Source organism: Mchenga conophoros, linkage group LG12, assembly GCF_057382185.1.
Source record: "Mchenga conophoros isolate Kocher_MC1m ecotype Shallow Benthic linkage group LG12, M_conophoros_male_GT1.1, whole genome shotgun sequence".
NCBI lineage: Eukaryota > Metazoa > Chordata > Actinopteri > Cichliformes > Cichlidae > Mchenga > Mchenga conophoros.
In genome coordinates, this window is record NC_140537.1 from 11,858,236 (window position 1) to 11,884,211 (window position 25,976).

Consider the following 25,976-nt stretch of genomic DNA (forward strand, 5'->3'; position numbering starts at 1 on the left):
TTACCCATAGCCCTGTCTGCTTCTCTTCCCTCCTCTCTCTGTCTCCCTGCCTTTCTTCCCTTGTCTAACTAGGAGCTCTGCAGCCACATCACTTTGATGGTCCTCTTTATTAAGATGAATGAATCTCATCCGCGTGATGCCCTCCTTCATTTTACTGCAGCGCATTCCCTTTCTGCTCAGTGTGCTTCAAGTGCTCAGCTGTCACCTTGAGTAGCCCAACAGGATGTCCCTGGAGGTCACCTTGGGGATGTAAGTTCACAGTCCCAGTGCAAATGTTTTGTTACCCTGACAAAACTGCTGCAGCATGACTCAGTTACACTGTCTATCTGCTGAGCAGGATGCAATGTACCCAGCAGGACGGCCAGTAATAAATCACATAAGAAGAGCGAGGGGAGAGAATGAAGGGAGCGAGGGAGTAGAGGTCAGCAACCTCAATGTTTTCCGAACAACATACATTTAAATTCAGCGATAAGATGAAGGAAAGGTGGGTGTAAAGGATGCCAGCGGGGTCTGTCTGTATCCTGGAGAGATATAAAATGATTTTATGTTTTTTCGTTTTGCCCCACCCCCCTCCTTTAAGCCCAGCTGGTTGAAGACAGAAAATGTAATTGATTACAAGACCTAGTGGTTCAGTTTGGTCTCAGTCATTTGATTATTTACCTCTGCTCAAAATGGGGAATAAAAACTAAGCAGATTAAAGGTTGACCATTAATCCGCTGTGTTTAGCAATCAAATTAATTTCAAAACTTCCGATGGTACTTTAGTATAAAAAACCTTATATTCGGGCAAGCCAGTGGCTCGGCAGTGTGGATGGCAGACCTGTCGGTTCGGCCGAGTATTAAAGCCGCTGTGAACAATGTCTTATATTGAAGGTGATTCAAGTAAGTCTGTAAACTGAAAAAAGAAATTCTGTGTGGTAAATGGAACCATGAATTCTGCTGTCTACTAAAACAAAAAGGCGGTTCATGCTTGAAAACCCTCCAATGTGGCTGAATTAAAACAATTCTGCAAAGATGAGTGGGCCAAAATTCCTGCACAGTAAAAGACTCATTGCCAGTTATCACAAACACTTGTTTGCAGTTTTTGCTGCTAAGGGTGGCCCGACCAGTTATTAGGTTTAGGGGGCAATCACTTTTTTTAGACAGGGCCATATAGATTTGGATTTCTTTTCCCTTAATCATAAATACCTTCATTTAGAAACTGCATTTTGTTTACTTGTGTTATCTTTGTCTAATGTTGACAAACGTACAAAGAAAAAAATAGGAATTCTGAAAGGGGGCAAACATTTTTTCACACCTCTGAAGATATTGTCCAGTCTGTCTGACTAAAGCCTATATTTAGACTAATCTATTAAATTATTACATTCACTTCATTGTATTATTGAATGAACTGTTTAGATGGCCACTTCAGTTAAATCCTTCAGCCAATATTTATAAACCAGATTTTAGCCGTTTCTGTTTGTCTAAATGCAAATGACATTTCAAGTAGAACAATCAAGTTCTACTGAAGTAGAACACTGACTAAACAAATTTAACCCAATGTTACCTGATGGAAGGCAATAGAAATGTTAAGTCTTTAGCATTTAACAGCTAATGCTACACACTAGAGCAGGGGTGCTCAATACGTCGATCGCGATCGACCAGTCGATCGCAAAGGTAGTATTGGTAGATCGCATGGCATTAAAAAAATAGATGCCAGCCTATCATCCATCCCGTCACTTGATTGATACAGGGAAGCCAGTCAGATGACATCAGATTTTTTTCTGACGCTTAGGTCGCTGCGCATGCGCAAACAGCGGCGCGAAGTGTAGTAAAACTGACAAGCTAGTCAGCGAGTTAACTCCAATTTTTAGCTCTCGGTTTTTTCTCTTAAACCTGGCCGTCAGCAGCTACTGTCCGGACTATGCATCCCTGGCTGATTCAATTCAGTGCAAGTCATCAGAGTAAACTCAGGTAATGACAAAAAATTTACATAGTTAATTGTGTTGTGAAATATTGGATATTGCGGTTATGCATGTATATACATAGTAGATATAAAGAATCCTCAATATATTTATAAATAAGTATATGTTTTGGATTTTTGTAGTGGGTAGATCATTTTGACTTGGTCATTTTATAAGTAGCTCACATGTGGAAAAAGTGTGAGCACCCCTGCACTAGAGAAACAGTGATTGGAGGCTGCAGTGCAAACAAAATTTATTGGAGCTGTGTGCACTGAACCGGCCGGCTTGTTGGGTTTGAAATGGTTGCTTCAAAAATGGGCACCAGGTCTGCGCAACTTTGGTGTGATAAAACACCAATTAAATCCCGATAAAACAGAGTCAGGTTGCCACCAGTTTCTGACTGAATTAGGTCACATTGGTTTGCATGTAATCTGTTTATGATACAGTTCAGTTAACTTGCAAATCTGCTGCCATCTGTTGAAAATCCATTGCAAAGCCATTGCCATCTACATCACATTAAATGGAAATTCACCTTCAGATACAACTTCATCACGTAGCTGTTGACACAAGCGCTTTGCAGGCAGCCTTGCTTTTACAAAGGAAAATAACCAGAATGTAACCAGTTGGCTACGAGTTGAGTCAGTTCCTGTACTGCAAACAGACAAGTTGCCCCCATTGCAGCAAAATGACTCAGACTCATTGCAGTGAGTTGGCAGTCTATCTGCATTTATAAATTGGATGGCAAGCCTTTGCTAATCTGAGAGCGATTCCAATCAACCCATGTTGACCTATGCAGTTGCCTTGTGATCAAAAGTGGTTGCCAAAGGTTGAGGGTTCAGCAGTTTCAAAGAAAGTAGATCATGATCTCACATTTGCTGTTTGGTCAGGTGCTTGCTGCTAAGTGTAGCATAGTTGAAGGTAATTTGCAATAACTCATATAAACACGTACTTGGCTTGTAGTTCATAGCTAGCAGTAGAATATCACAAAGGGGGTGTTTCTTTTCCTTCTCTTGAACCAATAAGGCAAATGTGGGGTAGGTGTGGGTCACCTACATCTCCATATATATATATATACTCTCTGTCATCCATTAATACACTATGAAGACAACGTCTTCTGTTTTGCATTGACATCTAATGAAGTAATGTGGGCTGCTTTCATGTCTGCTTCATACAACACGGCCATTAGGCCAATCTTTACATGTATCACCTAACAGTAGTAACACACGGAGAGTGGCACAATGTCTCCATTTAATATCCACAGATTTTGTTTCTCAGTGTGTACGTTCATTAAAGCTTCACAATGCTGCTAGTGTGGCTTTAGAGTTATTGAGATTTGCAGCGTGATGAAAACTGGCACTACAGAGAACTTGCATTAGGCCGGTGTCTAAATTCTCTATGCAGACTCTATTAATTACAGGATTACAATGCCTGTTCCAGTCTGTCGTAGCAAAGATCACGGGCATCTGAAAAGGATATAATCAGATAAAGATGTTAGACTAAATGAACACAGCCAAACAATACACCCTGCTGTTTACTGGACCTATAAATAACACGAAGGTCTTTTAAAAAGCAATTAAAACATCCATGAACCATCTTTCAAGCAGCCAACACGCCTAATATTGTGAATCAAGGTCAAGGAGAATCTATCCTGCTGAAAAACAGTTGTCTGTTTTTCTCCTTTGCCAAACTTTAAGGTTTTTTTCTTTCTCGCTGTCTATCTCTTTACCCACTGTCAGACACAGCTGACATTAGAATTCTGACACAGCCTCCTTCAAGCAGTGTTCAGTGCCAGCCACTTAATTTGTCATTTATTGCTCCATGACAACTGAAGTAATTGAACCTCTTGCCCATGGATGCGATCTGCCAGCCTTGTGGCGTTTTCTCTCCTCGTGGTGAGATTGTGCTGTGGGGCCTTGGTGCAAATAAGGGCACAGATCTCATTTTATAGGGCAGTGAGATTGTTAGTCCTTACCCTGGGAAAAAAGGCCTCTCTGAAATGTTTTCTTTTCCCTGTGTACCTTAGAAAGGCTAACCAGATACACCAAATAAAATCAGAGAATCGGAGAGTATACAGTAAATAGCTAAGAAAAGGAAGGAGTACAGCCTAATGGGATAAGGTTAAATGTTTTATTGAAATAAAAGATTTTAGGATGTCCGATACTGGACAAAAAAAATTACCTAAATATGTGCATGCAAACTAGTGATCATTTGCATGTTTATCTGATGCATTATCCGCGAGGGAAATGAAGGGAATTGTGAATCAGATAACGAAAGAATGAATTAAAGATGATTCTTTGATCCACTGATTTACTGCTTTCACTGTGTGAACAAATGATCACCTCTGACCTTGTTATGAATATTCACATGGCTGACAGAAAGAAATCTATTGATCTGCTGACCCCTTGACCTTTCCCACTGTGCTATCAGCAAACCGTACATACCTGTAATTATCCTGTCATCTCCTCTGCACAGTGTCGACTGTGAAGCTTATATTGACCATACAGTACACTTGTTTGGTCATCGAGCCTGCTCAATACATATGTATGTATGTTGGTGTAAACAAATGATATGTGCACAGTGATTAACACGGAGCAGAGCACATGTAAAGATGCTCAAGAAGCACTAAGAAGAGATTACTGGTTTGAGAAACAAGCTGCCCAGATGTTACACGAGTAGTAGTACAAGTGCTTATAGTAAGTCGCACACGAAAAGCTAGTATCTAAAGCAAGGGAGTATTTTACTACATGTAAGGAAATACTTTCCTTTTAAAATATTTCCAGCTGTAACTTTTGGAGTATTATATATGTACAGAGAAGCAAATCAGGTTCATGCAAGAGGCAGAGCATGGACCAAAAAAATTAAAGCTAGGTGCAAGCTTCAAATACCCCAAAAGAACAGAGCGTAAAGACGATAAAATGCTCTACAGCACTGAGGAAAACTGCAGAATGGAGAGCGGACTAAGCTGAATGTTGTGTTTAAGTAATCACACAGAGGTGGCAAACCCTATAACTGCCTCCATTCAGACTCAGTGCTGGAATAAATATAGCAACAGAACAATGACAACTGAAGGAGACAGCTTCTAGAGAATTCCCAGCACAGCACTCTAACTACCTTGGCCAAACTTTGCTTTTGCATTGGAATTATTCACTTTAAGTGTCAAACTGCCTCACTGACAAGGAAATACAATATGTGTAAAAAAGTTCATAACCCAGCTTCTCCAGGTTACAACCTAAAACATTGTTAGGTGTAATTTCACGTTTTATTTATCTAGCATCAAATCACAGCAGCAGTTGCTTTAAGGTGCTTTATATCTTAAGATAAAGACCCAACAATCAGATGACCCCCTGTGAGCTAGCACTTGGCAACAGTGACAAGGAAAAACTCCTTTTTAATAGGAAGAAACATCTGGCAGAACCAGGGAGGGGCAGCCATCTGCCACAAGCGGTTGAATATGAGGAGAGGGAGATGTTGCTTTAGACCACAAGTTGCACTGGAGAAATTCTCGGACCTCAGAGACAAAAACCTTACCAGATGTATCTTTGAATGATTTCTCCACAATATCATCTGTATGTGCATTTAAGATGTCACAAATGGCTCCCAAACTAGTCCAGACATTAAACATGTACTTCTGTATCAGACCAACCCAACTTTCTTGTTGCCACGGCCACTGCTAATGAAAGCTGGATCTCTGGATACAAACCACGGACTAAACAGCAGGCTTTAGTTAAGAGTTTACCATGCCTAAGCCTGAAGGAGAAGGACCAGGTCAGCAGCACCAGCAGGAGCATGACTGTCGATCACTTCACACCCCACTTGCCAAATTTGTCTCCTAGCAGTTTTTTTCTTTTTTGCTGAAACACAAATTATGGTGGAGACATGACACATTTGAGACTTCCAGTAATCAAGTGCAAATGTGCATGTCCAGGTGGTTACAACAGAAATTCCTAGTAGCAGGAGTGTTTGTAGCAGAGCAGCTACTGGTCGAAGATGACAGCGGCCAAATTTAACTCAAAAAGGTCTGAGTCCCGGATGTTTTTGCTACTGTATGTCACTACATGCTATGTAAATTCCTATGTTAGACTTCATCTAAACCAAGATAATTTCACAATATCTGTTCATATGTCCACAGCAGTCACTTTACCACTGACCAGCTCATTAAACCAATAACACTCAATGGTCAATGAAGGCTTATTAAACTAAATTTCATCTTAAAATCATTTGTTATATTTAATACCAGACTGCACAGAAAACTGTTATATAATCCACAGTACTGTGCAAAAGTTCATCCCCCCCTTCATTTCTTTATATTTGGCTTCCGAGGAGTCAGACTGTCTTATAATTTTTTTTAAAGTGGTCCTGAGGAGTAGTTCTCCAGGTTTTCTGAATGTCTCTCAAAGTTTTTCTTTGAAAATTAATCAAAAGCTTGGAATATATCAGCATGGTGTGGAGTGTGCCCTTTAAAAAATGTTAAGGAAACTGGACACTTGGTAGATAAAAGTAAAAGTGACAGGGCTGAAAACTATCTAGAGCAGATGAAAAATATTTGACAGTCCTGTCCTTAGAAATTGGAAAAAATCCAGAAGAAACCTTATACGGGATCTGAGAGATGCATCTGGCTGATCTACAGTTCACTTGAGACCAGAAATGGTCAAGCTGAGGTACGCTGCATCACACAAGAACTGGACTAAAAATAAATATCAACAGGTCGGATGTAGTTGAAATTGTCATCAGTGTGTACAGAGGTGGTCAGGACAGGTATCATGGTTTGGGGCTGCATTGTCAAAACTGATGGAATTCTGAATGCGGTCATGGATTGGTCTCCCCGGAGCCCAGTGCTCAACATTATTGAGGCAGTGTGGGATAATGTTGGCAGAGAATGAAACAGAAGGCAGTCAAAAATCTAAAGAAAAGCTTTGAATGTCCTTCAAGTAGCCAGCAGAACTATTCCTGAAGACTGCTTAAAGAAATTACAAGTAACCTTATGTTTGCATATTTCAGTAAATCACTGCACCTATTTCCTTTTTTGTATGAAATTTTTCACACAGTACTGTAAAAAATGTCATTACAAAGTTTGAGATTTTAATTTTTCAAGGTCGATTTTGTATTTAGTGCCATCTTGCAGAGGGCACACAGGTCTGCAAAATGAATTTATTCATTTATATGTGGAAAAATAACAGAACGCAACTGGCTTTATTTCTGGGCTAACTTGCCTTAATATGATAAATGCATAGACATTTTTATTTAACAAACTCCCCCAGACTGTCTTAACGGAGAATCACTATATACACATATATATAAAATTCCACACTCTGTTTATCTCTGCATGAGCCATCATAATAAAGTAAGCCCTGCATGCCATCGAGGACTCTGTGAAGTCAAAAACAGTTTGTTTGAGTATCTCACATCTTTGTACTGTGCAACAATGCATAAAACTTAAAGGCAAAATCCAAGCTCATGAGTCATCCTAGGCTTTACTCATTTGGCATGTGTCCACAACCTTCATATCAATCATTTCAAAAAGACTAATTAGCCCAGCGCTCTTGGCTCTTCATGAGCTCCAGTATGTTTAGCAAAGGTGAAAAATACAAAAGAAGTGGACTGACTCATCTTTTCTCGAGTCCTGTTGTATAAAAGCCAAGCCTAAAGCTTTATCACCATCAGTTGAATCTCTGATGAATATTTTGGTGTCAGCAACAGATTCCTTTCTCCTCAGCTGTGCAGACAGACGTACCCCATTTACACCTGACATTGTCATCAACCTTTTATGTGGCTTATATATTATTCAAATGGAACTTAAGGCTATATCCTCAGATACACCATTCCGACGATCTCAAGTAAATTCTGCTAGCTCAGTTCAAAGAAAAGCCCCATTAACAAAGAGGTACAGTTTCTTTTTTTCTGCTGGCCGCGCTTCACTTTCATGACTGAGCTGTGTGAAGAAGCGTGGGCACGGCAGGAGATGATGGACACAGTACACAAATGTTTTCATCTTCGCTTTCTCAGACAGAGCAGACATTTGGCTACCATTTCGGTTTCTATTCATCTTCAGATCGATCACCACCAACCTTATAAAGCCAATTTCATGTACAAAGCACTGAGCAGCACACAGTGGTGCACACCAAAATCTCTTTTTACGTATTTCAACCATTTAGTGAATCTGCCCAGTTACCTTTTTAGCTGCATTCCACTGTGCATCAATCAAGGTTAGACTCAGTGATTTATCAACATTAATTTATATCTGTGCCACACTGCTCTCCCCTGTCCATGTTTTACTCCTCAACATTGCATTGTACAGCTTGGACATCACTACCATTTCACAGCGACAGTAAACATCTGTTTTCATTGTGCTGCATTGTAAGTCTCATCCGTGTCCAGTGGCTGGAGCCTGTCCCAGTGTGCTTTGGGCGGAAGGCTGAAAAGAAGTGCGGACAAACAGCAGCCCACTGCAGACACACACTTAGTCATGCTCGCTCACACCTACAGTGTGAGAGTCATCAATGTGTCTAACCTGGGTTCTGTGTATGTGTGACAAAGATGTGTATGCAATGACATTCATGTGTGTAACGTAGGAAGCGTATAATTTCAGCCAAGCATTTACATGTATGTGTACGTGCACTAAGTTTATTGTTGCAAAGAAAAGACACTATTAGTGACCGTGGAAACAATTTACATAATGAGGCATGCCACATGTTGTGCTGTTAAACAGCACGATGTCAGAGGTTAAAGGCAAAAAGAATAGTGCTAGCAATGTGAATGTACTGTAGATGTGTTGTTTATTCCATACAATGCTCTTAAAGATCAGACACTGAGGCAAATGTAGGTGCGGATGATTAATACTGTACCCACACAAACCCTGTTAATGTCAATTATGATGCGTACAGTGGTTAGCAAGACATTAAATTCCCAATGTTCCTTCATTGTGCTATAATTATGTTATTAATAATCGAATATAAGAATATATATTTCAACAAAATACATATTGGTATGAATATATTTAAAATGTTGGCAGCACTTCCTATTACAGGCTAGGAATAATGTAGTAATAATATGGAAACAAGGAGATAACAATAATTTCAATTAAATCTTATTTATATGGCACCAAATCACAACAGCAGTCACCTCAATGGACTATATTGTACGCTAAAGACCCTACAGTAACACAGAGAAAAACCCCAACAATCAGACAACCCCTTTTTAGCAAGCACTGTCACAAACAAGGATGCAGTGGACTCAAGAGCAGACTCAATTGCTCGAACTATATACAATTTATTGAAAGGAAAAGGAACTTAAACAAGACTGGGTCTAACAGAAATTATTCGCAGGAACTGAGGGAGGCCCGAGGGCGGCGAAACAGACTTTGAACACAAAGAGAACACGGGCGGGAACTTCTGCAAACACAGGGTTTTACTGAATGGGAAACAATTAAAGGACAGAGGTGAGTGGTACTAGTGGAGAGTCTTGTGCTTACTTGAAAACACCGGCTATTAGGCGGGGAAGGGGTTGCTGTGGGAGTGTCCCAGGGATGGTTGAGAGTGTGGGAAAGCTGGTCCAGGTTCCAAGGTGTCAGGGGAGTTGAAGTACGGGCTGGAGGGCAGGCTGAGGAGAAGGTGAGTGTGTAGTCCTAGGGTTCTAGGCAGACTGGAGAACGGGATGGAAACAGAACCAGCACTGCTGATGAGCACGACGGGTGATGAATCTGGAGAACACAGGAGACGAAGAACACATTAACCCACGATCCAGGCACACAGAGTCCGAGCACAGAGGAGGCCAAGTTTATCACGGGTGGTAGGAGGACAAACTGGCGAGGAGTGGCAGGCAGCCCTGGCTTAAAAACCCTCTAGATGGAGGCCTGGAAATTGGAAGCAGGTGATGAGCTGGCCAACTCCACCCCAGGGAATGGACAACAGGAACCTGGACCACACCCGACCAGACACTCCCACGGCATATGACAAGCACTTGGTGACAGTGGGAATGAAAAACTCCCTTTTACCAGGAAGAAACCTCAAGCAGAACAAGGCTCAGTGAGGGGCGGCCATCTGCCATGACCAGTTCAAGGTTAGGGGAGGAAGACGGGACAAAAGACAGCGCTCCATGTTACTCTGTGAATATTCCAACTATTTCTGTATGGAAATAGCAAGTTATCATCTCTTAATTACACGCCTCATAATTGAGTTTGCTTTAATATGTCAATGATATGGAATTAGACAGAAACAGGGATTTTTGTATGTTGCAGCCCTGATTCCTGGTATGAAACTACCACATATTCAGGTGGTTCCAGGAAATAAGTCACACATTACATATAATGTTTACCCAGTTACCTTCAAACAAAGACGAATGCTAAGGACATAATGCAGGAATCACTCCAGTATTATAATATGATAACAGTATCCTAATATGTCAAAGCATCAATCAATGAAGCTTCTTTTGGCTGCTCCCTTATTCACATGGGGTCACCACAGCAGATGGCTCATTATATGTGATTTGTCAGAGTTTTACACCAGATGCCTTTCCTGACGCAGCCCCCAATGGGATCTAAGTCTCCTTCCAGCATCAAACTGGGGAGCTTTCATGTGTAAGGCAACAGTGTAAACCACTCTACTATGGAGCCACGGTTAAAGCAAACAACATTAACTTATAATTATGAGGTTACTACCACAAGTTTGTATATACAAATGCACAGATATTACAATTTAATGGTCAGGAGGTTAATATTATTACTATAATATTTTGATACTATTAGTAATTGTTTTGCCTCACAGACATATATTTGTTTCTGCATTATTATCCCCTGTTATCACGTAATTACATATATTTCAATGTAATATTACTCAGAAGATCATTATTTGGACATTCGTCTGTGAAAGTTCTCAGTCATCATCTATTTTGAGAAATTACTTTGCTAATCAGGTGATAATAAATTGCTATTTGCATATTATTACCTTCTTGTTTCATCTTATTACACCTATTACAGCATCATTACAAGCTATTGAAATCTTCATTCAGTTATTGGAAATGACAGTTATCACCTAACAGTTGTGACGATGTGTCAGCCACCTGGTCAAGTTGTAGTGTGCTTCCATGTCTCTCCAGACTAATTATATAGTTAGAGTTGCCTGGTGAAGTAAATGAATAAAAGGAATAAGAGTCTGTGTAAAGCTCTAGTGTGTTCTGATTTTATCACTATATAGACAAAATATACTAGAATCTATCCATCCATCTATACAGGCACAGTGGTTAAGTAATTAGCACCATCACCTCACAGTAGGAACCCGCTGGGGCTTTTCCGTGTGAAGGCTGCATGTTCTCCCTGTGCCTGCGTGCAGTATCGCAGGGTACTCAAGCTTCTTTATTCACTCCAAAGACATGAATGTTAAGGTAGCAGGTGAATCTAAAAAAAAATCTAACTGGTTCACTGGTGTGAACCAGTGCTAACACAGGTCTATCTCTCTGTGTTAGCCCTGCGATTGACTGGTGATCTCTCCAGGGTTTGGCCTGTGAGAGCTGACAGCTGGATAAACATACATTAACTTTACAAAATGTGAACATTTGCAGTAGGTTATTCTCTGCTCTGATAGGGTATGTCCACTGAGGTCATTGATGGACACATATGATAACATTCCAAATAGATTGCATTAAGTAGAAGATGGGTGTCACGGTACTTGGTCTGCGACCCACTATTTGTGTTTCAGCTTCTGGAATTAGATTCTTTGAATATTTTTTCATGTGTTTGGGTTTCTTTAGTTCTCGGTAATCTTAGTCCTCTCTCCCTTAGTGTTTAGCCTATGTTTAGTCTGTTCCCATGTTTTCGTTTGCTTTTGTATTTCCTCTGTCTCAGAGTCTGTCGTGTTTCCGTGTCAAGTCTGCATCTACATGATGTCATGCCTCCTGTTTTATTTTGATAGTCGTTGACTTATGTCAGTGTATTCTGCTTTGCTTCCTTTGTCTTGTTATGTCAGATTTGTCCCAGCGGTGTTCCCACCTGTTCCCCATCCTCTCGTTGTCTTGCCTGTGCATTTAAGCCCTGTGTTTTCCTTTGCCCTTTGTTGTGTCGTACCACTCCATGTGCTGTGTGTTTCCAAATTACTTGGCACCTAGTTTTCTAGTTTCCCTAGTGTTTAAGTTCTTAGTTTCTAGTTCATGAGTTTATGTTTCAAGTGTCAACAGCGCAATAATTCTGCCTTTTTGAATCCGTCTTCTCCATGTTTAAGAGTCCTGCTTTTGATTCCTCATCTAGCTCCTCATCCAGCACCAAATTGTGACACTGGGTTAGTTTTACCAAAACCACAAAGATACACAGTGTTTTCTACCCCCTTCATAGAGCCCTATTAAAAATCTATCCAACAATGTGCGTAGAAGGTTCAGTAATTCTGTCATTACACACTCAAGCAAAAGCACAACTGGACGAGGGGAAAAGGTGCCTTAATTGGATTCTCATGCAGCCTCATTTCTGCTAAATGTGTGAGTAGGCATGTGTTTAGGCACAACAACTGTGCTGTAATATGAAACAGCAAATTAAATGCAAACAAGTTGCTACGCTAAGCAAATTAAAGATGTGTAATTGCATAAACCAGCATGGTGAGCCCAGCTGACCTCGAAGAGTGCCTTGTTTTTTTTTTTGTTTTACGAAAGCAATAACACACTTCACCTCACCAGCAGAAATGTTTCTGGAGGAGGATCGAGGCATGAGAGTGAAAAATGCGTCTTGTATTTTTTTGTATCTTATGTTCTATTTATTGCTAATAACTTATTGATCCACAAAGAACTGGAGCTCATTCACCAAGAGTATAAAAAGCCAAAAAAATAAATAAAATAAATCCACATTTTAGTTCCTCTTTGAAACGAGTCCTCTAAATGTCTGGTAATATTATCATCATTAAGAGCAGCTGGTTAGGTTAATGACTGTGGTCAAAAACTGTTGAGTCACCGCTGACTTAAAGAAATTGCAGAGCTACAAATAAAGCTCAAGCCTCACTCTCAGCTATCAGGGACTTAAACCTCGCCATTACCAATGGCATTCCTTTGCAGAACGGCTCAGCCTGCTTTGCATAATAGGGTGAGAAGTTCAATGATGTGAGCAGAGCTCAGTGTTCTGCTCCTGCTCCACCATGTTGCATGGACCAGCTGAGGTTTTTTAAAGACCTTATAAACTGCACCATTGATTCTTGCAAATAGAGCCCATGGTTGTTGGCTTATGATTAATGGAAGTAATTTTGAAATATCAGGAAGTTCAACTTCAGAATATTCTTTTCTGCAGTTTCTCACTCAAACCACTACAGTCAGAGTGTTCTTGTCTGTACAATTGCTCAAAAATTCAGGACGCTATTAAGTAGTCCACTTTAAATAATGTAATATTAGAACCATCACCACAAAATGTACACTAACCCAAGTCCTGAGACAGCAGAACGGCTGAAAGATAATTTGTATGTATGGGTTTTAAAGTGGCCCTTGCTGCAGCTGTACAGTACTATACAAAAGTCTTGAGCCAGCCCTCACTTCTTTAAGTTTTCCCAGAAAAATGGGAAGCAGACATAGCAATTTAATGAAATATTGCACACACTGCAATATATAAAATCCGAGTTTGTACAATTTTAAAGAGCTTGGAAGTCAATATTTGGTATGACCGCGTGTATTCTTTAACACAGCCTGAATTCTCTTTGGCAGCTTGTGCCTAAAAAATGACACATCTTCAGGACATTGCAAAGCTCTTCTTTGGATGTCGACTTCTTTTTGTTCCGTTCTCCATCAAGATGATCCCACACTGCTTCAATAATGCTGAGATCCAGGATCTGAAGAGGCTGATCAATCACTGACAGTATTCCACTGTATGTTTTTCTATCCAGATTTGATTTTACTGCATTGGCAGTGTTTGAAATAATTGTCATGCTGACAAATGAAGCTGTTGCCAATTAGATGCTTTCCAAATGGTATTGCATGGTGGATCAAAATCTGATGGTACTTTTCTGGGTAATATTCCATTAGCTTTGACAAGATCTCCCACACCACCAGTTGAAATGCAGACCCAAACCATGACAGAGCCTCCACCGTGTTTTACAGATGGCTTTAGACACTCACTGGAAAGTAACAAAATGCTTAAAGATTTGATTTAAACTTGGCTCTTAAAGTTATCTGCTTGCATTTGGTGTCTTTAGTATGCCTAAATGACTAATAGGAGAGTGGCTTAACAAACAGTAGAAAACAAAGTAAACATTCATGTGAAAATGTTCAGGTGCAAGAAATTGACTGAAAATGATTGAAAAAGGAGAAAATATCCAAAATAAAACTTTGAAAGACCTTCAAAAAGCCTGGAAAACTGTTGCTCAAGGCTATTTTAAAGAATAAGAAGAAAATCTGGGTGCTTGGAAGCAAAATATGAAGAAATGAGGAGTAGCTCAAGACTTTTGCTCAGCATTTTAACGTTACCAGGTAATAACTGGTTGATGAAGCCTTTCCTTGAGTGCAGCCAGTTATAAAAATGAAATACATTCTTAAACAAGAGAGAAATTAAAGGGCCAAGAAAAATCTTTCCATTTAGCAAACAAACCTAACTTGATGGGTTGTCATTTTGCCCTTCTGCCAACAAACAAGCTTTAGGGGCTGCTCCACGGACCTTGGGTTTGCACTAAATGTTTTTGTTCTTTAAAAAAAAACACACCAGTCGCCTGACTCGGAAACTGCTGACAGACAGCACATAATATAGCGTTTGTTCAGAATTTCCACAATGAAATGAAAAAATAAAAACGTTTCTTGACTTTGCAGTCAGATGTGACTGCTGCCATCTCCGCAGCTCTTGATGAGTTATACATTGTCAGTGTGTGTGTGTGTGTGTGTGTGTGTGTGTGTGTGTGTGTGTGACTGTGCTCTGGAGAGAGATGAAGGCAGCATGAATGCGAATTGTGCATCTCTCTGACATGTGGGTCGACGTGAAGCAGATTGGACTAAATGCTGCCGCTCATAACGATTCATATCAGCAGCCTTGTTTTCGGCTCACTCGAGACATCTAAATTCATGGAGTCTATTTCTCAACTTTTTCAAGCATGTTGTGGCACTGAAATGTCAAGTTAGAACATAAAGAGCTATTTTACAAAACGTAGTGCTGTATGGGCAAACTGGAGAAAAGAAAAAAAAAACATTACCACTAAATTGTACTAAGAAAAATGCTATGCAGGAAAATAGTTTCCATCATCCTTAGCAAAACATTTGAGATTGAATTAAGCCGCTTTAATATGGAGGGCTACACTTGTCATTTAAATGTGGTCATTTTTGTTTCATTACATTTTGGCCGTACACCGTCAAATTTGGGCAAAAAGGAAAAAATGAAAAATGCTGGAAATCCACTGCAACTGAGGGCAGTGTCTGTGCAATACAGTCAGACTATTACAGAGGAGAAAAGCTGTTTGACAGGTGGGTGGAAAGAAAGGGGGGGACGAAAAGCCTCAGGAGCAAGAGAAGCGCATGACCTCTCCATTCTGCTACAGCTGTGAGCTCGCACCTATGGAAATAGGGATTGACGAAGATACGAGAGTCACCAAAAACAGGGAGTCTTCAGTAATGTCAAGCATGTACGGGCATGCAGGATCAATAAGTCCTGATCTCAAATTGATAAAAACGCCCGTCCTCCGGGGTTAAACTCTACAGATCTATCTGTACTAAGGATGCTCTGCAGAACACATAGCCCTGCGCTTTGTTCTTTACTCTGGAGTTTGAATCTATTTGCTACATGAGGAGGAGTAAATCTGTCGGAAGCAACGACTGCCCAAAATCTACTTTTAACTACAGTGGGCCTCATTTTAGCCTTGATGGAGAAGCTTCTGTTTTCTTATGGTGAACCCAAACAACGATCTTTCTCTAACTGGAGGACATATACAATGCTGGACATGAGACAGCAGCTGCTACTGAATGGAGAATCCAAACAAAGTGTAGCCACAAACATGTTTGGGGTTCACTCTGGTACAATAGCCTAGAAATCGGAGTGCTTTCCAGCGCTGGTATTTTCCAGAGAACAAAGAACGCTGGCTCCAGCAGGGGAGAGAGGCCAGCAAAATATTTCCAAGGCGTTCAGAAACATTTCAAAATCACATTATAACCATCATAACATTATAACAGCTGCTGTAATGCTGACCGGTAATAAAATGGTTTGAAAGCGGATCATGCAGCACTGGAAGGCTCTAATTTGTGTTCCATGGTGATACTAGGAGCTCATGAGTAACTCATTGTGAGCAACAATTGAACTGATAAAACTAAATAATTAGAAGAAAATGAGGTGAGCACATAGAGGATTTCCATGCACAGAGGATCTCCATGCGGCTGCTTTGCTGACTGGAGCTGATGAAGTTATCAAAGTGAACAGAGCAGGATGCACGCTCACGACCGTTTTAACAACCTTTGACTGTCTTGATTGATCTGAGTGAATCCACGTGCTCACATGCTGACAGCCATATGTGTTACCATGGTCACTGAATGATTTGTATTAATATATGTATCATTTATAAAAGAGGTTAAGGACACTTCCTGAGCAGTTTATAATCAGCAGCTATTGAATTTATGGTAATGCCACATAAAATCATGTCGATGGCCTGCGTGATAATGGATCAGAAACAAACCTCAGTAGGACAGGACTTTCACACATTTAGATCACAATTTTAGACATAGCTGTGTCTTATGTTGCTGTTTACTTCTGTTATTATTCATTCTTTTGCTAGAATGTATAGCCAATTACATGCAATGACTTTATTCACAATCAAGCATTGAAAACACATCAAATGGGAACATGTACTGTTTCAAGGAAAATAGTAGCTTAGTTTGAATTTGATGGAAGCAACAGATCTCTAAAAAGAAATGGGCCAGTGCAAAAAGAGTAAGTAGTACTAAAAAGAATCAGCTGGAGGGACGTTTTGAACTAATTAGGATAATTGGCAACAGGTCAGTAATGTGATTAGAGAATTTAGAGAGTTAGAGTCAAAAATAAAGATGAGCAGATGTTCATCAATTCCCCCAAAATTGTGTCTACAAAATTGTGAAGATTTTGAATATCTCATCATTTACAGTGCATAATATCATGAAAAATCCAGGGAATCTGGAGAAAACTCTGTGCAAGAGACAAGGCTAAAATTCAATATTGGATGCCTGTGATCTTCGAGCCCTCGGGGGCACTGCATTAAAAACAGCATGATCCTGGCATGGAAATCACTGCATGGGCTCAGGAACACTTCCAGAGATCACAGTCTGTGAACATAGTTCACCGTGTCATCTACAAGGCGGCAGGTTAAAGCTCTTTCGTGCAAAGAAGTCGTGTGTGAACATGATCCAGAAATGTCTTCTCTGGGCCAAAGCTCATTTAAAGTGGACTGAGGTAAAGTGGAAACGTGTCCTGTGGTCAGACAAATAGAAATTTGACTCTTTTTTCTTTCTTTTTTTTTTTGCATAAGATGAACACCACTTCTCCTGCATTAAAGAGGAGAGGGAGCATCCGACTTTTTATCAGCCCTCACTACAAATGCCTGCATTGCTAAAGGTATGAAAGTGCACTAGTGCCTATGGAGCTTTAGAGCAACAGATTTACAAACCAGATGGCGTCTTTTTCAGGGAAGACCTTGCATATTTCACCAAGACAATGCTAAAGCTCATACTGCAGCTATTACAGCAGCATGGCTTTGTAGGAGAAGAGTCCAGGAACTCACCTACCTGCAGTCCAGACATTTCACCAACTGTAAACATTTAGCACATGATGAAATAAGGAAAACAGCAAGCAGCATCCAGGACTGTTGAGTACCTAAAGTCCTACATCAGAAAACATGTAGGGGATGCTACATGATGGCCTCAACTATTTTCCATTCTTGTCACTTTAAACTTGTATTTAGGAAAGGATTGTGGTTTGGGCGTAAAACACACTCCGTCAAAGGCACAAACAATGGACATCTGGTGATCTTTCAACCTTTTTTGTCATAATACAACATTTTTAGCCGTCTACCAAAGTAGATGAGTTTAAATGAACTAGCAAATAGGTTTTCTGTGCATGGACACAAACTGGCTGTACAAAATCAGCTCAACATTTTCAGAAAGTGGACAAGGAGATAACATTGTTCAGCTTTCCTTCTTTAAATTGGCTCATTTGACAAAACTGAATTAGTTCCATTAATTGCATTCAGTTCGTTGGCTGATTGGCATAAATGATGGCTTCACTTTAGAAACCAAGTTCCACTGGCTCTAAATATTCTTCTCATAATCTCTCCCATCTACCTACGTTACAACAGAATTGAATTTTTATGTCAATGTGTCGTTCACAAGTTAATTTGATTGCTGAATTTATTGGCATGGAAAAACTGGCTCATCTCCAAGGAAACTGGCTAATTACGCTTTTTCCCAGTTTATTGCCTTTATTTTGTTTTCCAGCACATGGCCTTGCAGTTTCAGCCTATATAATTTTATAAAAGTATAAGTTCTTTCTGTCAGTTTGTCTTCCTACTTTAAGTTTGGCTTGTTTACTTTTCGCTGTATGGAGAAACATAGCTGGGAAAGGATGTTGGTAAAAAAAAAACACGGTACAAAAACATGGAGTAAGGTACCTGGGGAATGTCGAACTGAAAGAAAAGAAATCCAGAAATCAGCTGAGGTATGTTTAAATTCTGTTCACTCGGAGCACACGTAATCCCAACAGGAATATCTGCCCCACATCCTGCATTGTGTAGACAGCGTTGTTTTTTCGTTTCTGTGAATGACCAAAATTAACTACAATTTTGCCCAGCATGGAGTAAATTTTTTTTTTTTGGTTAATGTTTGACTGCTGTCTGCCTACACAAATCCAGAAAGCATTTTAAATTTAGAGTGCTGAAACAGCCCGCTGATCAGAGTGTATTATATCCCTTTTAGATAAGGCAAGTAAAAATATTCTGCCGGAACAAAGGGCTGACCCATTTGTTTGATTTGAAAAGAAGCATTGGCAGCCAGAGTGAAAACGGAGAGATGAATCCCTCCGTTCCCTCCACCTGTTCACAATACATGTCAAAGCAGATTATACGGCAGCAAATATTTAAACATCTCCATAGCATTTAACATCAATATTACACACGAAATGAAATCTGACACATTTCATTCCTTGAGTCAATTTGTTCCATGTGCTCCAACAGCTGTGCGCTTCGGCAAAATTTCATATGAGTTTGATCAAAAGTTTGATTTGTTTAATAAGGCTGGTTCTTGCTCCCCTGCTCTATACAGACATGCTACGCCCACTCTAGCAGTGTGCTGATACACCTTATGTAAGAGATGTATCTGTGTGTGTTTATATACGTGTGGGTCTGAAAAGTGAAGCAAAGCAGAGGTGCTTTAAACTAGCATTCTTTCCCATGGCCAGCAGGAGGTAGCAGTCTATGAGAAAATCGTTCCATTTCATTCATGACCTCAGTATCATCATCATCATCATCATTTATTTATTTATATAGCACTTTAAAAACACACCTGGTAGACCAAAGTGCTGTACAGTACTAATATGCACATAGTAATAAAACCAGACATAGCAATAAAGTTAAAAAACAATAAAAATATCAGTTACCCACAGAGTTAAAAGCCAGGGAATAAAAGTAGGTTTTTAATAAAGACTTAAAAACTGGCACTGATGCAGCCTGTCTAATATGGAGAGGAAGGTTATTCCAAAGCATCGGCGCGGCAACAGAGAACGCTCGGTCTCCTCTAAGTTTCAGCCGTGACTTTGGGACCGAAAGCAGCAACTGCTCAGCTGACCGAAGGGAACGAGTGGGGACGTGGGGCTTCAACAAGTCAGACAAATAAACAGGTGCCAGACCACTTAGAGATTTAAAAGCCAATAAAAGGACTTTAAAACGGATCCTGAATTCAATTGGAAGCCAGTGTAAAGAGGCCAAAATCGGAGTGATGTGATCAAATTTTCTTCTGCCAGTTAAAAATCGTGCCGCAGCATTTTACACTAATTGCAAGTGTGATAAAGTGCCCTGCCCAACCCCTGTTAAAAGAGAATTACAATAATCTAAACGTGAGGTAATAAAGGCATGAATAACGCTTTCCAAGTCACGCTTGGAAAGAAAGGGCTTAACCTTTGATAAACGCCTGAGGTGATAAAATGCTAATTTTACCACCCCGTTTACATGGTCATCAAAGGTGAGTGCAGAATCAATTTTAACTCCGAGATTTGTGATCGAACTCTTTAGTTGGGAAGTCAAAGCTGCAAGATCAACATCCAGAGTATGAGAAGAACGATTTGGGCCAAATAAAATAGCTTCAGTCTTCCGATCATTAAAATTTAAAACGTTTTTTGCCATCCATGCTTTGACATCAGTAAGGCAGTCAAGCAGAGGTCCAGTTGGGAGACTATCAGAATGACTAAAAGGTAAGTAGAGCTGGCAGTCATCTGCGTATAGATGGAATGGCACTTTATGCTTTCGGAAAATCGCGCCAAGAGGCAAGAGGTACAATGAAAACAATAACGCCCCAAGAATAGATCCCTGTGGCACACCCCAAAGCAGAGGGGCCACAGAGGATGAAGCCGACCCCAACTTAACACAAAAGGTCCTATTTAAAAGATAGGACTTTAACCACAAAAGTGCCGAACCAGAAATTCCCACACAGTGCTGTAGGCGGGAGATCAGCAAATCGTGATCCACAGTGTCAAATGCAGCTGTCATGTCCAACAAGACCAGCACTGCATATTTACCACGGTCTGTCGCTATCAGGATGTCATTCATAACTTTTACGAGGGCTGTCTCCGTGCTGTGGAATGGCTTAAAGCCGGACTGAAAGATTTCTGACAATTTAGAGTCATTCAAGTAGTCTATCAACTGAGTATAAACAATTCTTTCCAGAATCTTACTAAGAAAGGGAAGCTTAGAGATGGGTCTAAAATTTGATATGACTGAACTGTCTAAGCCTGGTTTCTTAAGTAAAGGATGTATGACTGCATGCTTAAATTCCCTAGGTACTTGACCAGACAAAAGACTAGTATTAATAATGTTCAGAATATGTGGTCCGATGATAGGATATACCTTTTTAAGAAAACGGGGAGGAACAACGTCATTTGGAGAGCCACACGGTTTAGCATTCAACACAAGTTTCTCTAAATCAGATAAAACAATTGGTAGAAAAGCAGAGAACAGACTTGAGCAAGAACCATGCATGGCTGGGTCAGCAATAGGTAGAGTCTCAAACTAGCAACCTTATCCACAAAATAATTAAGAAACTTATTGCACATAACCGCAGAAGAGTGCAAAAGAATATAGCCTTCCGGATTAAGTACAGAATTTATAGTGTTATATAGAACATGAGGGTTATGCGAGCTGGCAGCAATAAGTTGAGAAAAATAGGAGTGCTTGGCAGCCTTTACTGCTCTCTGATAGACTTTCCAGCTAGTCTTAAGAGCTTCCATAGAGACGCACAGCCTATCTTTTTTCCACTGTCTTTCACATCTTCTACATTCTTTTCTAGCGGCTCTGGTAAAATCAGTTAGCCAAGGACTAGCCTTTGGCTTGCATTGTCTGAATATAAAAGGAGTGACAGCGTCGAGGACAGATTTACAAGCAGAATCCAAACAAGAAACTAATCCATCTGAGGTGGACAACTCAGGAGGATAAGAAATAAATTGGTCAAACAATATGGAAAACCGCTCGGCAGTATCTGAGCCAAAAGCACGATAACATCGAGCAGGTACAGCAAGCTTAAGAACAGGATTAAAAAGAACAATATCACATAAAATAGGCATATGGTCAGAGAACACCGCATCCTCGACAAGTAAACACTTTTTCAATGGGTTTTAAAGTCTTACTGAATCTAGTGTGATGTTACTTTTGTTTCTTCCATTTGGACAGAAATAGATAATAAATGAGACTGTTCTTTAGTCTGTGGCTAACCTGTGATTAACAAGTTAGCTTGCTCTGTCTTTTTATCCTTGGGTAGGTCCACCCCTTGCTTGGGAAGTCACGTTTCAAAGAACCAAAACAACCAATGGTTAAAAGTGCTTAATTTCCATCTTTAGAAGGGCCCCTAATAGGTCAAATGACATTCCTGTTTTTTTAGTGAAACTTTTATGTTGGGTTGCAATTAAAATGTAAATAAAATGCAGATATCCCTCCTCATGATGGCTTGCATTAAGTCCAGATACCATAACTTTTCTTATGTTTGAACTCTGCATTTAATCAATACTTATTATTAATCTCTGGTTCACCTCCACAGTGTGTCTTTTACCCTGCTGTCCTTCCCTCATCCACAGCCGGTGGCAGCAGATAGCTACTCCACCCTGAGCCTGGTTCTGCCAGAGGTTTCTTCCTGTTAAAAGGACATTTTCCCTTCCCACTGTTACCAAGTGCTTGCTCAAACTGGGTTCTTTAATTTACAATATAAAGCACCTTGAGGCAACTGCTGTTGTGATTTGGCGCTTCAGCATAAATTTATTTGAATTATTTTGTTTATCTTTTGGACCTACAGGTTGTATGATCTTATTGTAGTCCTAATTATTTAACAATTTCTATCTAATAGAATCTATCTTACTTATTTGTACTTAGATATTACTTAGTATGTAGTGTGTGGCAGCTCATGCTTTGCACAGCACACTGAAATGTGTTGTATGAATAAAGTTTGACTTGCTTGCTAGGGAGCGTGTCTTCATACCTTAACCCTGCTAATTAATTTTAATGACTCTTGGATCTTGTTCTTTTTTTTTGTTTTCACTAACTAGCTTTGGCTAAAAACTGCGTACATATATGCATTAAACGCAACAGTAACTCAGGCGGTAAACACGACAAACCTACCTGCTGAACATCAGCACAGCCACTGTGAGTGTTCTGATATTTATATTTCACTATAAGTGAGGAAGATGGCAGAAGTGTGGCATCATTTTCAGTTTGTGCTGACTGACACACCGTGTCCCATCAGACAGAGTGAGAACATACTGGTATGCTGTAGCTACACGATGTAGAGGTTTTCGTTTCTGGGAAAACACTATTTTTGAGGTAGACGTGAACGTTACATCAAAATTCTTCTGAGGAGAAATGATGAAAGAAACTGTAGTGTCACTCTACAGAGAAGCGTGGAGATACAAATTGCAGTCCAACAACTTACAAGGGCAAGCACTAATGTGCCTAGTCAACATTTCATCATTTCATTCTCTTTTAAATATCACTTTCAAATTCTTTTCAAGGGAATCAAAGTGACACAGAAGGCAGAACTACAGCGTCTCCGTCAAACTGTCTTAATAGCTCTAATTAAATGAATCATAATAAAATGAAGGGCTAAACACGCAGTAACTGCTTCAAGCTGCGATGAAAAATTAACGTGGCTGCTGTGACCATAAAACGGCATAAAATGTTATGTCTAATATTTTCATGTTATATTATTCATTCTCTCTGCGGTGCCCGACTTTTCATAAAGTGCTAGATAAGCTGTCAAATCCTATTAAAGCAGAAGTGTCGCTGACTGAGTGAGGAGAAGCTTAAACTGAGGGAATCCAGGGCGTGTGATTGCTGATTGATAGATACGCCATGATAATAGGACACTCGATATGGGATTCAGATTTTTTGAGAAGTTATTAGAAGTTTACTGATATGTGCAAATACTTTTTTTTTCTTTGAAAAGAGACATTGATCTGGACTCCTTGGGAATTCAAGTAGTTCTTTTGTTCCTCAACTCTGACTCAGACTGAAGACTTGATGGAAAAATCCACCCTTGGATAGACTTACACTGATATGTATCATCAGTCTGTAATGTTTTGTGGATGCCAGAAGCGCAGATCTGATGTAAATTGTCTTTCGGGTACCGAACTTCCCTCAAATTGCCACATCTGCTTTGACATCAGCTAGTGATTTCCTGCATTTCCCTGTATGCCTTTTGACGAGCGCCAGGGAGTTGAGGGTCAGGTTGCTTGATTCAGCTGCAGTAGGTAGGTGGAGAGTAAAAATAAAAATAATAAAAAACAAGACATGACTTGTCATGACGCTGCATTGCATTGTGGTCTATTGAGGCGGCTGTCAACTGGAGAAATTGGTTTCTCTGCTTCTTCTAAAATGAATTTCTCTTTTATGATGGATTGTTGAATGCCTGTGTAAAATTGTGGGCCAATCTTTCACAGTGTCTGACACCAAAACTAGATGTACCCCCCTGGAGTTATAGCAATGTGGAAACGTTGAAGCACATGAAAGAGTTCAAACAAAATGAGTCCTGAAAAGAAAAGTACATTCCTCAATACCAGAGTATTACACCTACTTTAGGAAGTAAATCCTTCAAGGCGTTTGTATTAATTGCTCAGATAAGGCTGAAAAGAGACACAGCCTTCGGTTTATTAGGCTGGCCTTGCAAGAAAAATGATTGTCCTCTGATGAAACACCGGAGCATGACTACAGCCGAGGCACCAAAACAACATTGTGCTACTGATCGGTGCTGTTAATAGACACAGGATTACAACTGGTTTACACTGAGAACAAATGTGTAAATGGTGTGCGAAGAGGTTTGCTGGATCATGAAGCATGTAAGCAGCTAGTGGATGGGACTGATAACACTGGAAGAAACGAATACTAGGTAAATTACAGAAATGCTTTAGCTTCGTTTTGCTAGCAAAAGCTGACAGCTAACAAGCTAAGCTAAGATGACGAGCATAGTAAACACTTTCACGCACAGTTAGACTCAAATTGACTAAGAAATCAATTTTAACTAAAGCAGCTAATGCTACACCTCATAATAAACCCAGATAGCTGAACTATGTTGATCACATCCAGATGAAATTGACCGTGTCAGAACAAAAACACTCGGACAGAGCGCCTGATTAAGTAATTTTTCAGACACAGAGATGTTTTTGAGGAGGATTTATCTGCCACACCTGTACTGAATATGAATCAACAGACAGCAGCCAGTTAGCACTCTTACAATGACAGAACTGCACAGTGTGAATCCTTCTTGGTAAATGGACTGGTTGTTATAAAGCGCTTTTTTACTCCAACTGAGCACTCAAAGTGCTTTTCTACAACTTGCCTCATTCACCCATTCATACTAGCACTTTTTTTTCTATGTAAGTGCTTTCTATGTAACATTCACACCATTGGAGAGAGCAACTTGAGGTTAGCGTCTTGCCCAATTAGTAGGTGACCGGCTCTACCTCCTGAGCCACAGCCTCCCCAGGATGAAAGTCTGGAATGGGTGTTGGCTGTACAGTGAGGCAAGTCGTCTAATCCAGAGCTGTGCCATTTTATTCAACATCATAATATCACGGAAAAGGTGACCTTTGATCTTGTGGACAGGAAATGCCTTTTTTTTTTAAATTCTGTTAGATATTTGATGAAAAATGAGTTCACAATTAGCATATTTTGTAGACAAAAACATTGTTTTGTTGGGTCACAGTTACCTTTCACCACCCAATTCTAAACAGATCACCCTCGAGTCCAACAGGACGTTTGTTCCAAATTTAAAGAAACCCTCAAGGTGTTCAAGAGAATGACACAGACGGATGAGCCACAAATGCAATGCCTCAGCTGTAGCCAGCAAGGAAGCGTAAAGAATAACCCAGCACACAACACTCAAAGACAGAAGGACACAGCTCGGGCTTATGCGTGGGGTACAAGTGAAGTACAAAGAAAGCAACAACAACAAAAAAAAAGAAATGACAAATTATGTTATTCTGTCAGTAAGACTTTAGCTGAGAAAGAGCTTTGCTCACAAGAAATTGACTCTGCTATTATTTTATTACAGGAATTTGTTATTTTGGGTGGGTGAGGTAGCAACACAGTGGCGTACAAGATACTGTATCTTAGAGAAACACACACAAAAACACACAGTAGGCTGTATATTAGAACATGTATAGCAGCATCCACTATGTAACAGCATGAATTTAACACAAAAATCGTGAATAATTTAAAAAAAAGAATGTGAAATTGTTTATTTGAAACATTCATTTGGTCAACAACAGCGTGAGCATTAAAAAAAAGACAAAGTACATTAAATTGATATAAGAGGCGCGGCCTTAGGGAGCATCAACAGGAGCCTGTTTTTCCTCCTCCGCCACCCACCAACTCTTCACACAGACTGATCTTTC

The 25,976-nt window shown here is 40.0% G+C and overlaps 1 protein-coding gene across 7 annotated transcripts in view; it reads right to left on the bottom strand.

The window, feature by feature from the left end:
- The window catches only part of LOC146562179 (leucine-rich repeat transmembrane neuronal protein 4), a 62,412-nt gene that overhangs the window by 24,107 nt on the left and 12,329 nt on the right, over positions 1 to 25,976 (bottom strand). For 3 of the 7 annotated variants that reach the window (XR_014894629.1, XR_014894628.1, XR_014894630.1), the window contains exon 3: positions 9,411 to 9,638. The exons of the other annotated variants lie outside the window; for them this stretch is intronic. The gene's annotated coding sequence lies outside the window, so the exon portion shown is untranslated. The remainder of the gene's footprint in view (positions 1 to 9,410; positions 9,639 to 25,976) is intronic. 7 annotated transcript variants of the gene reach the window in all.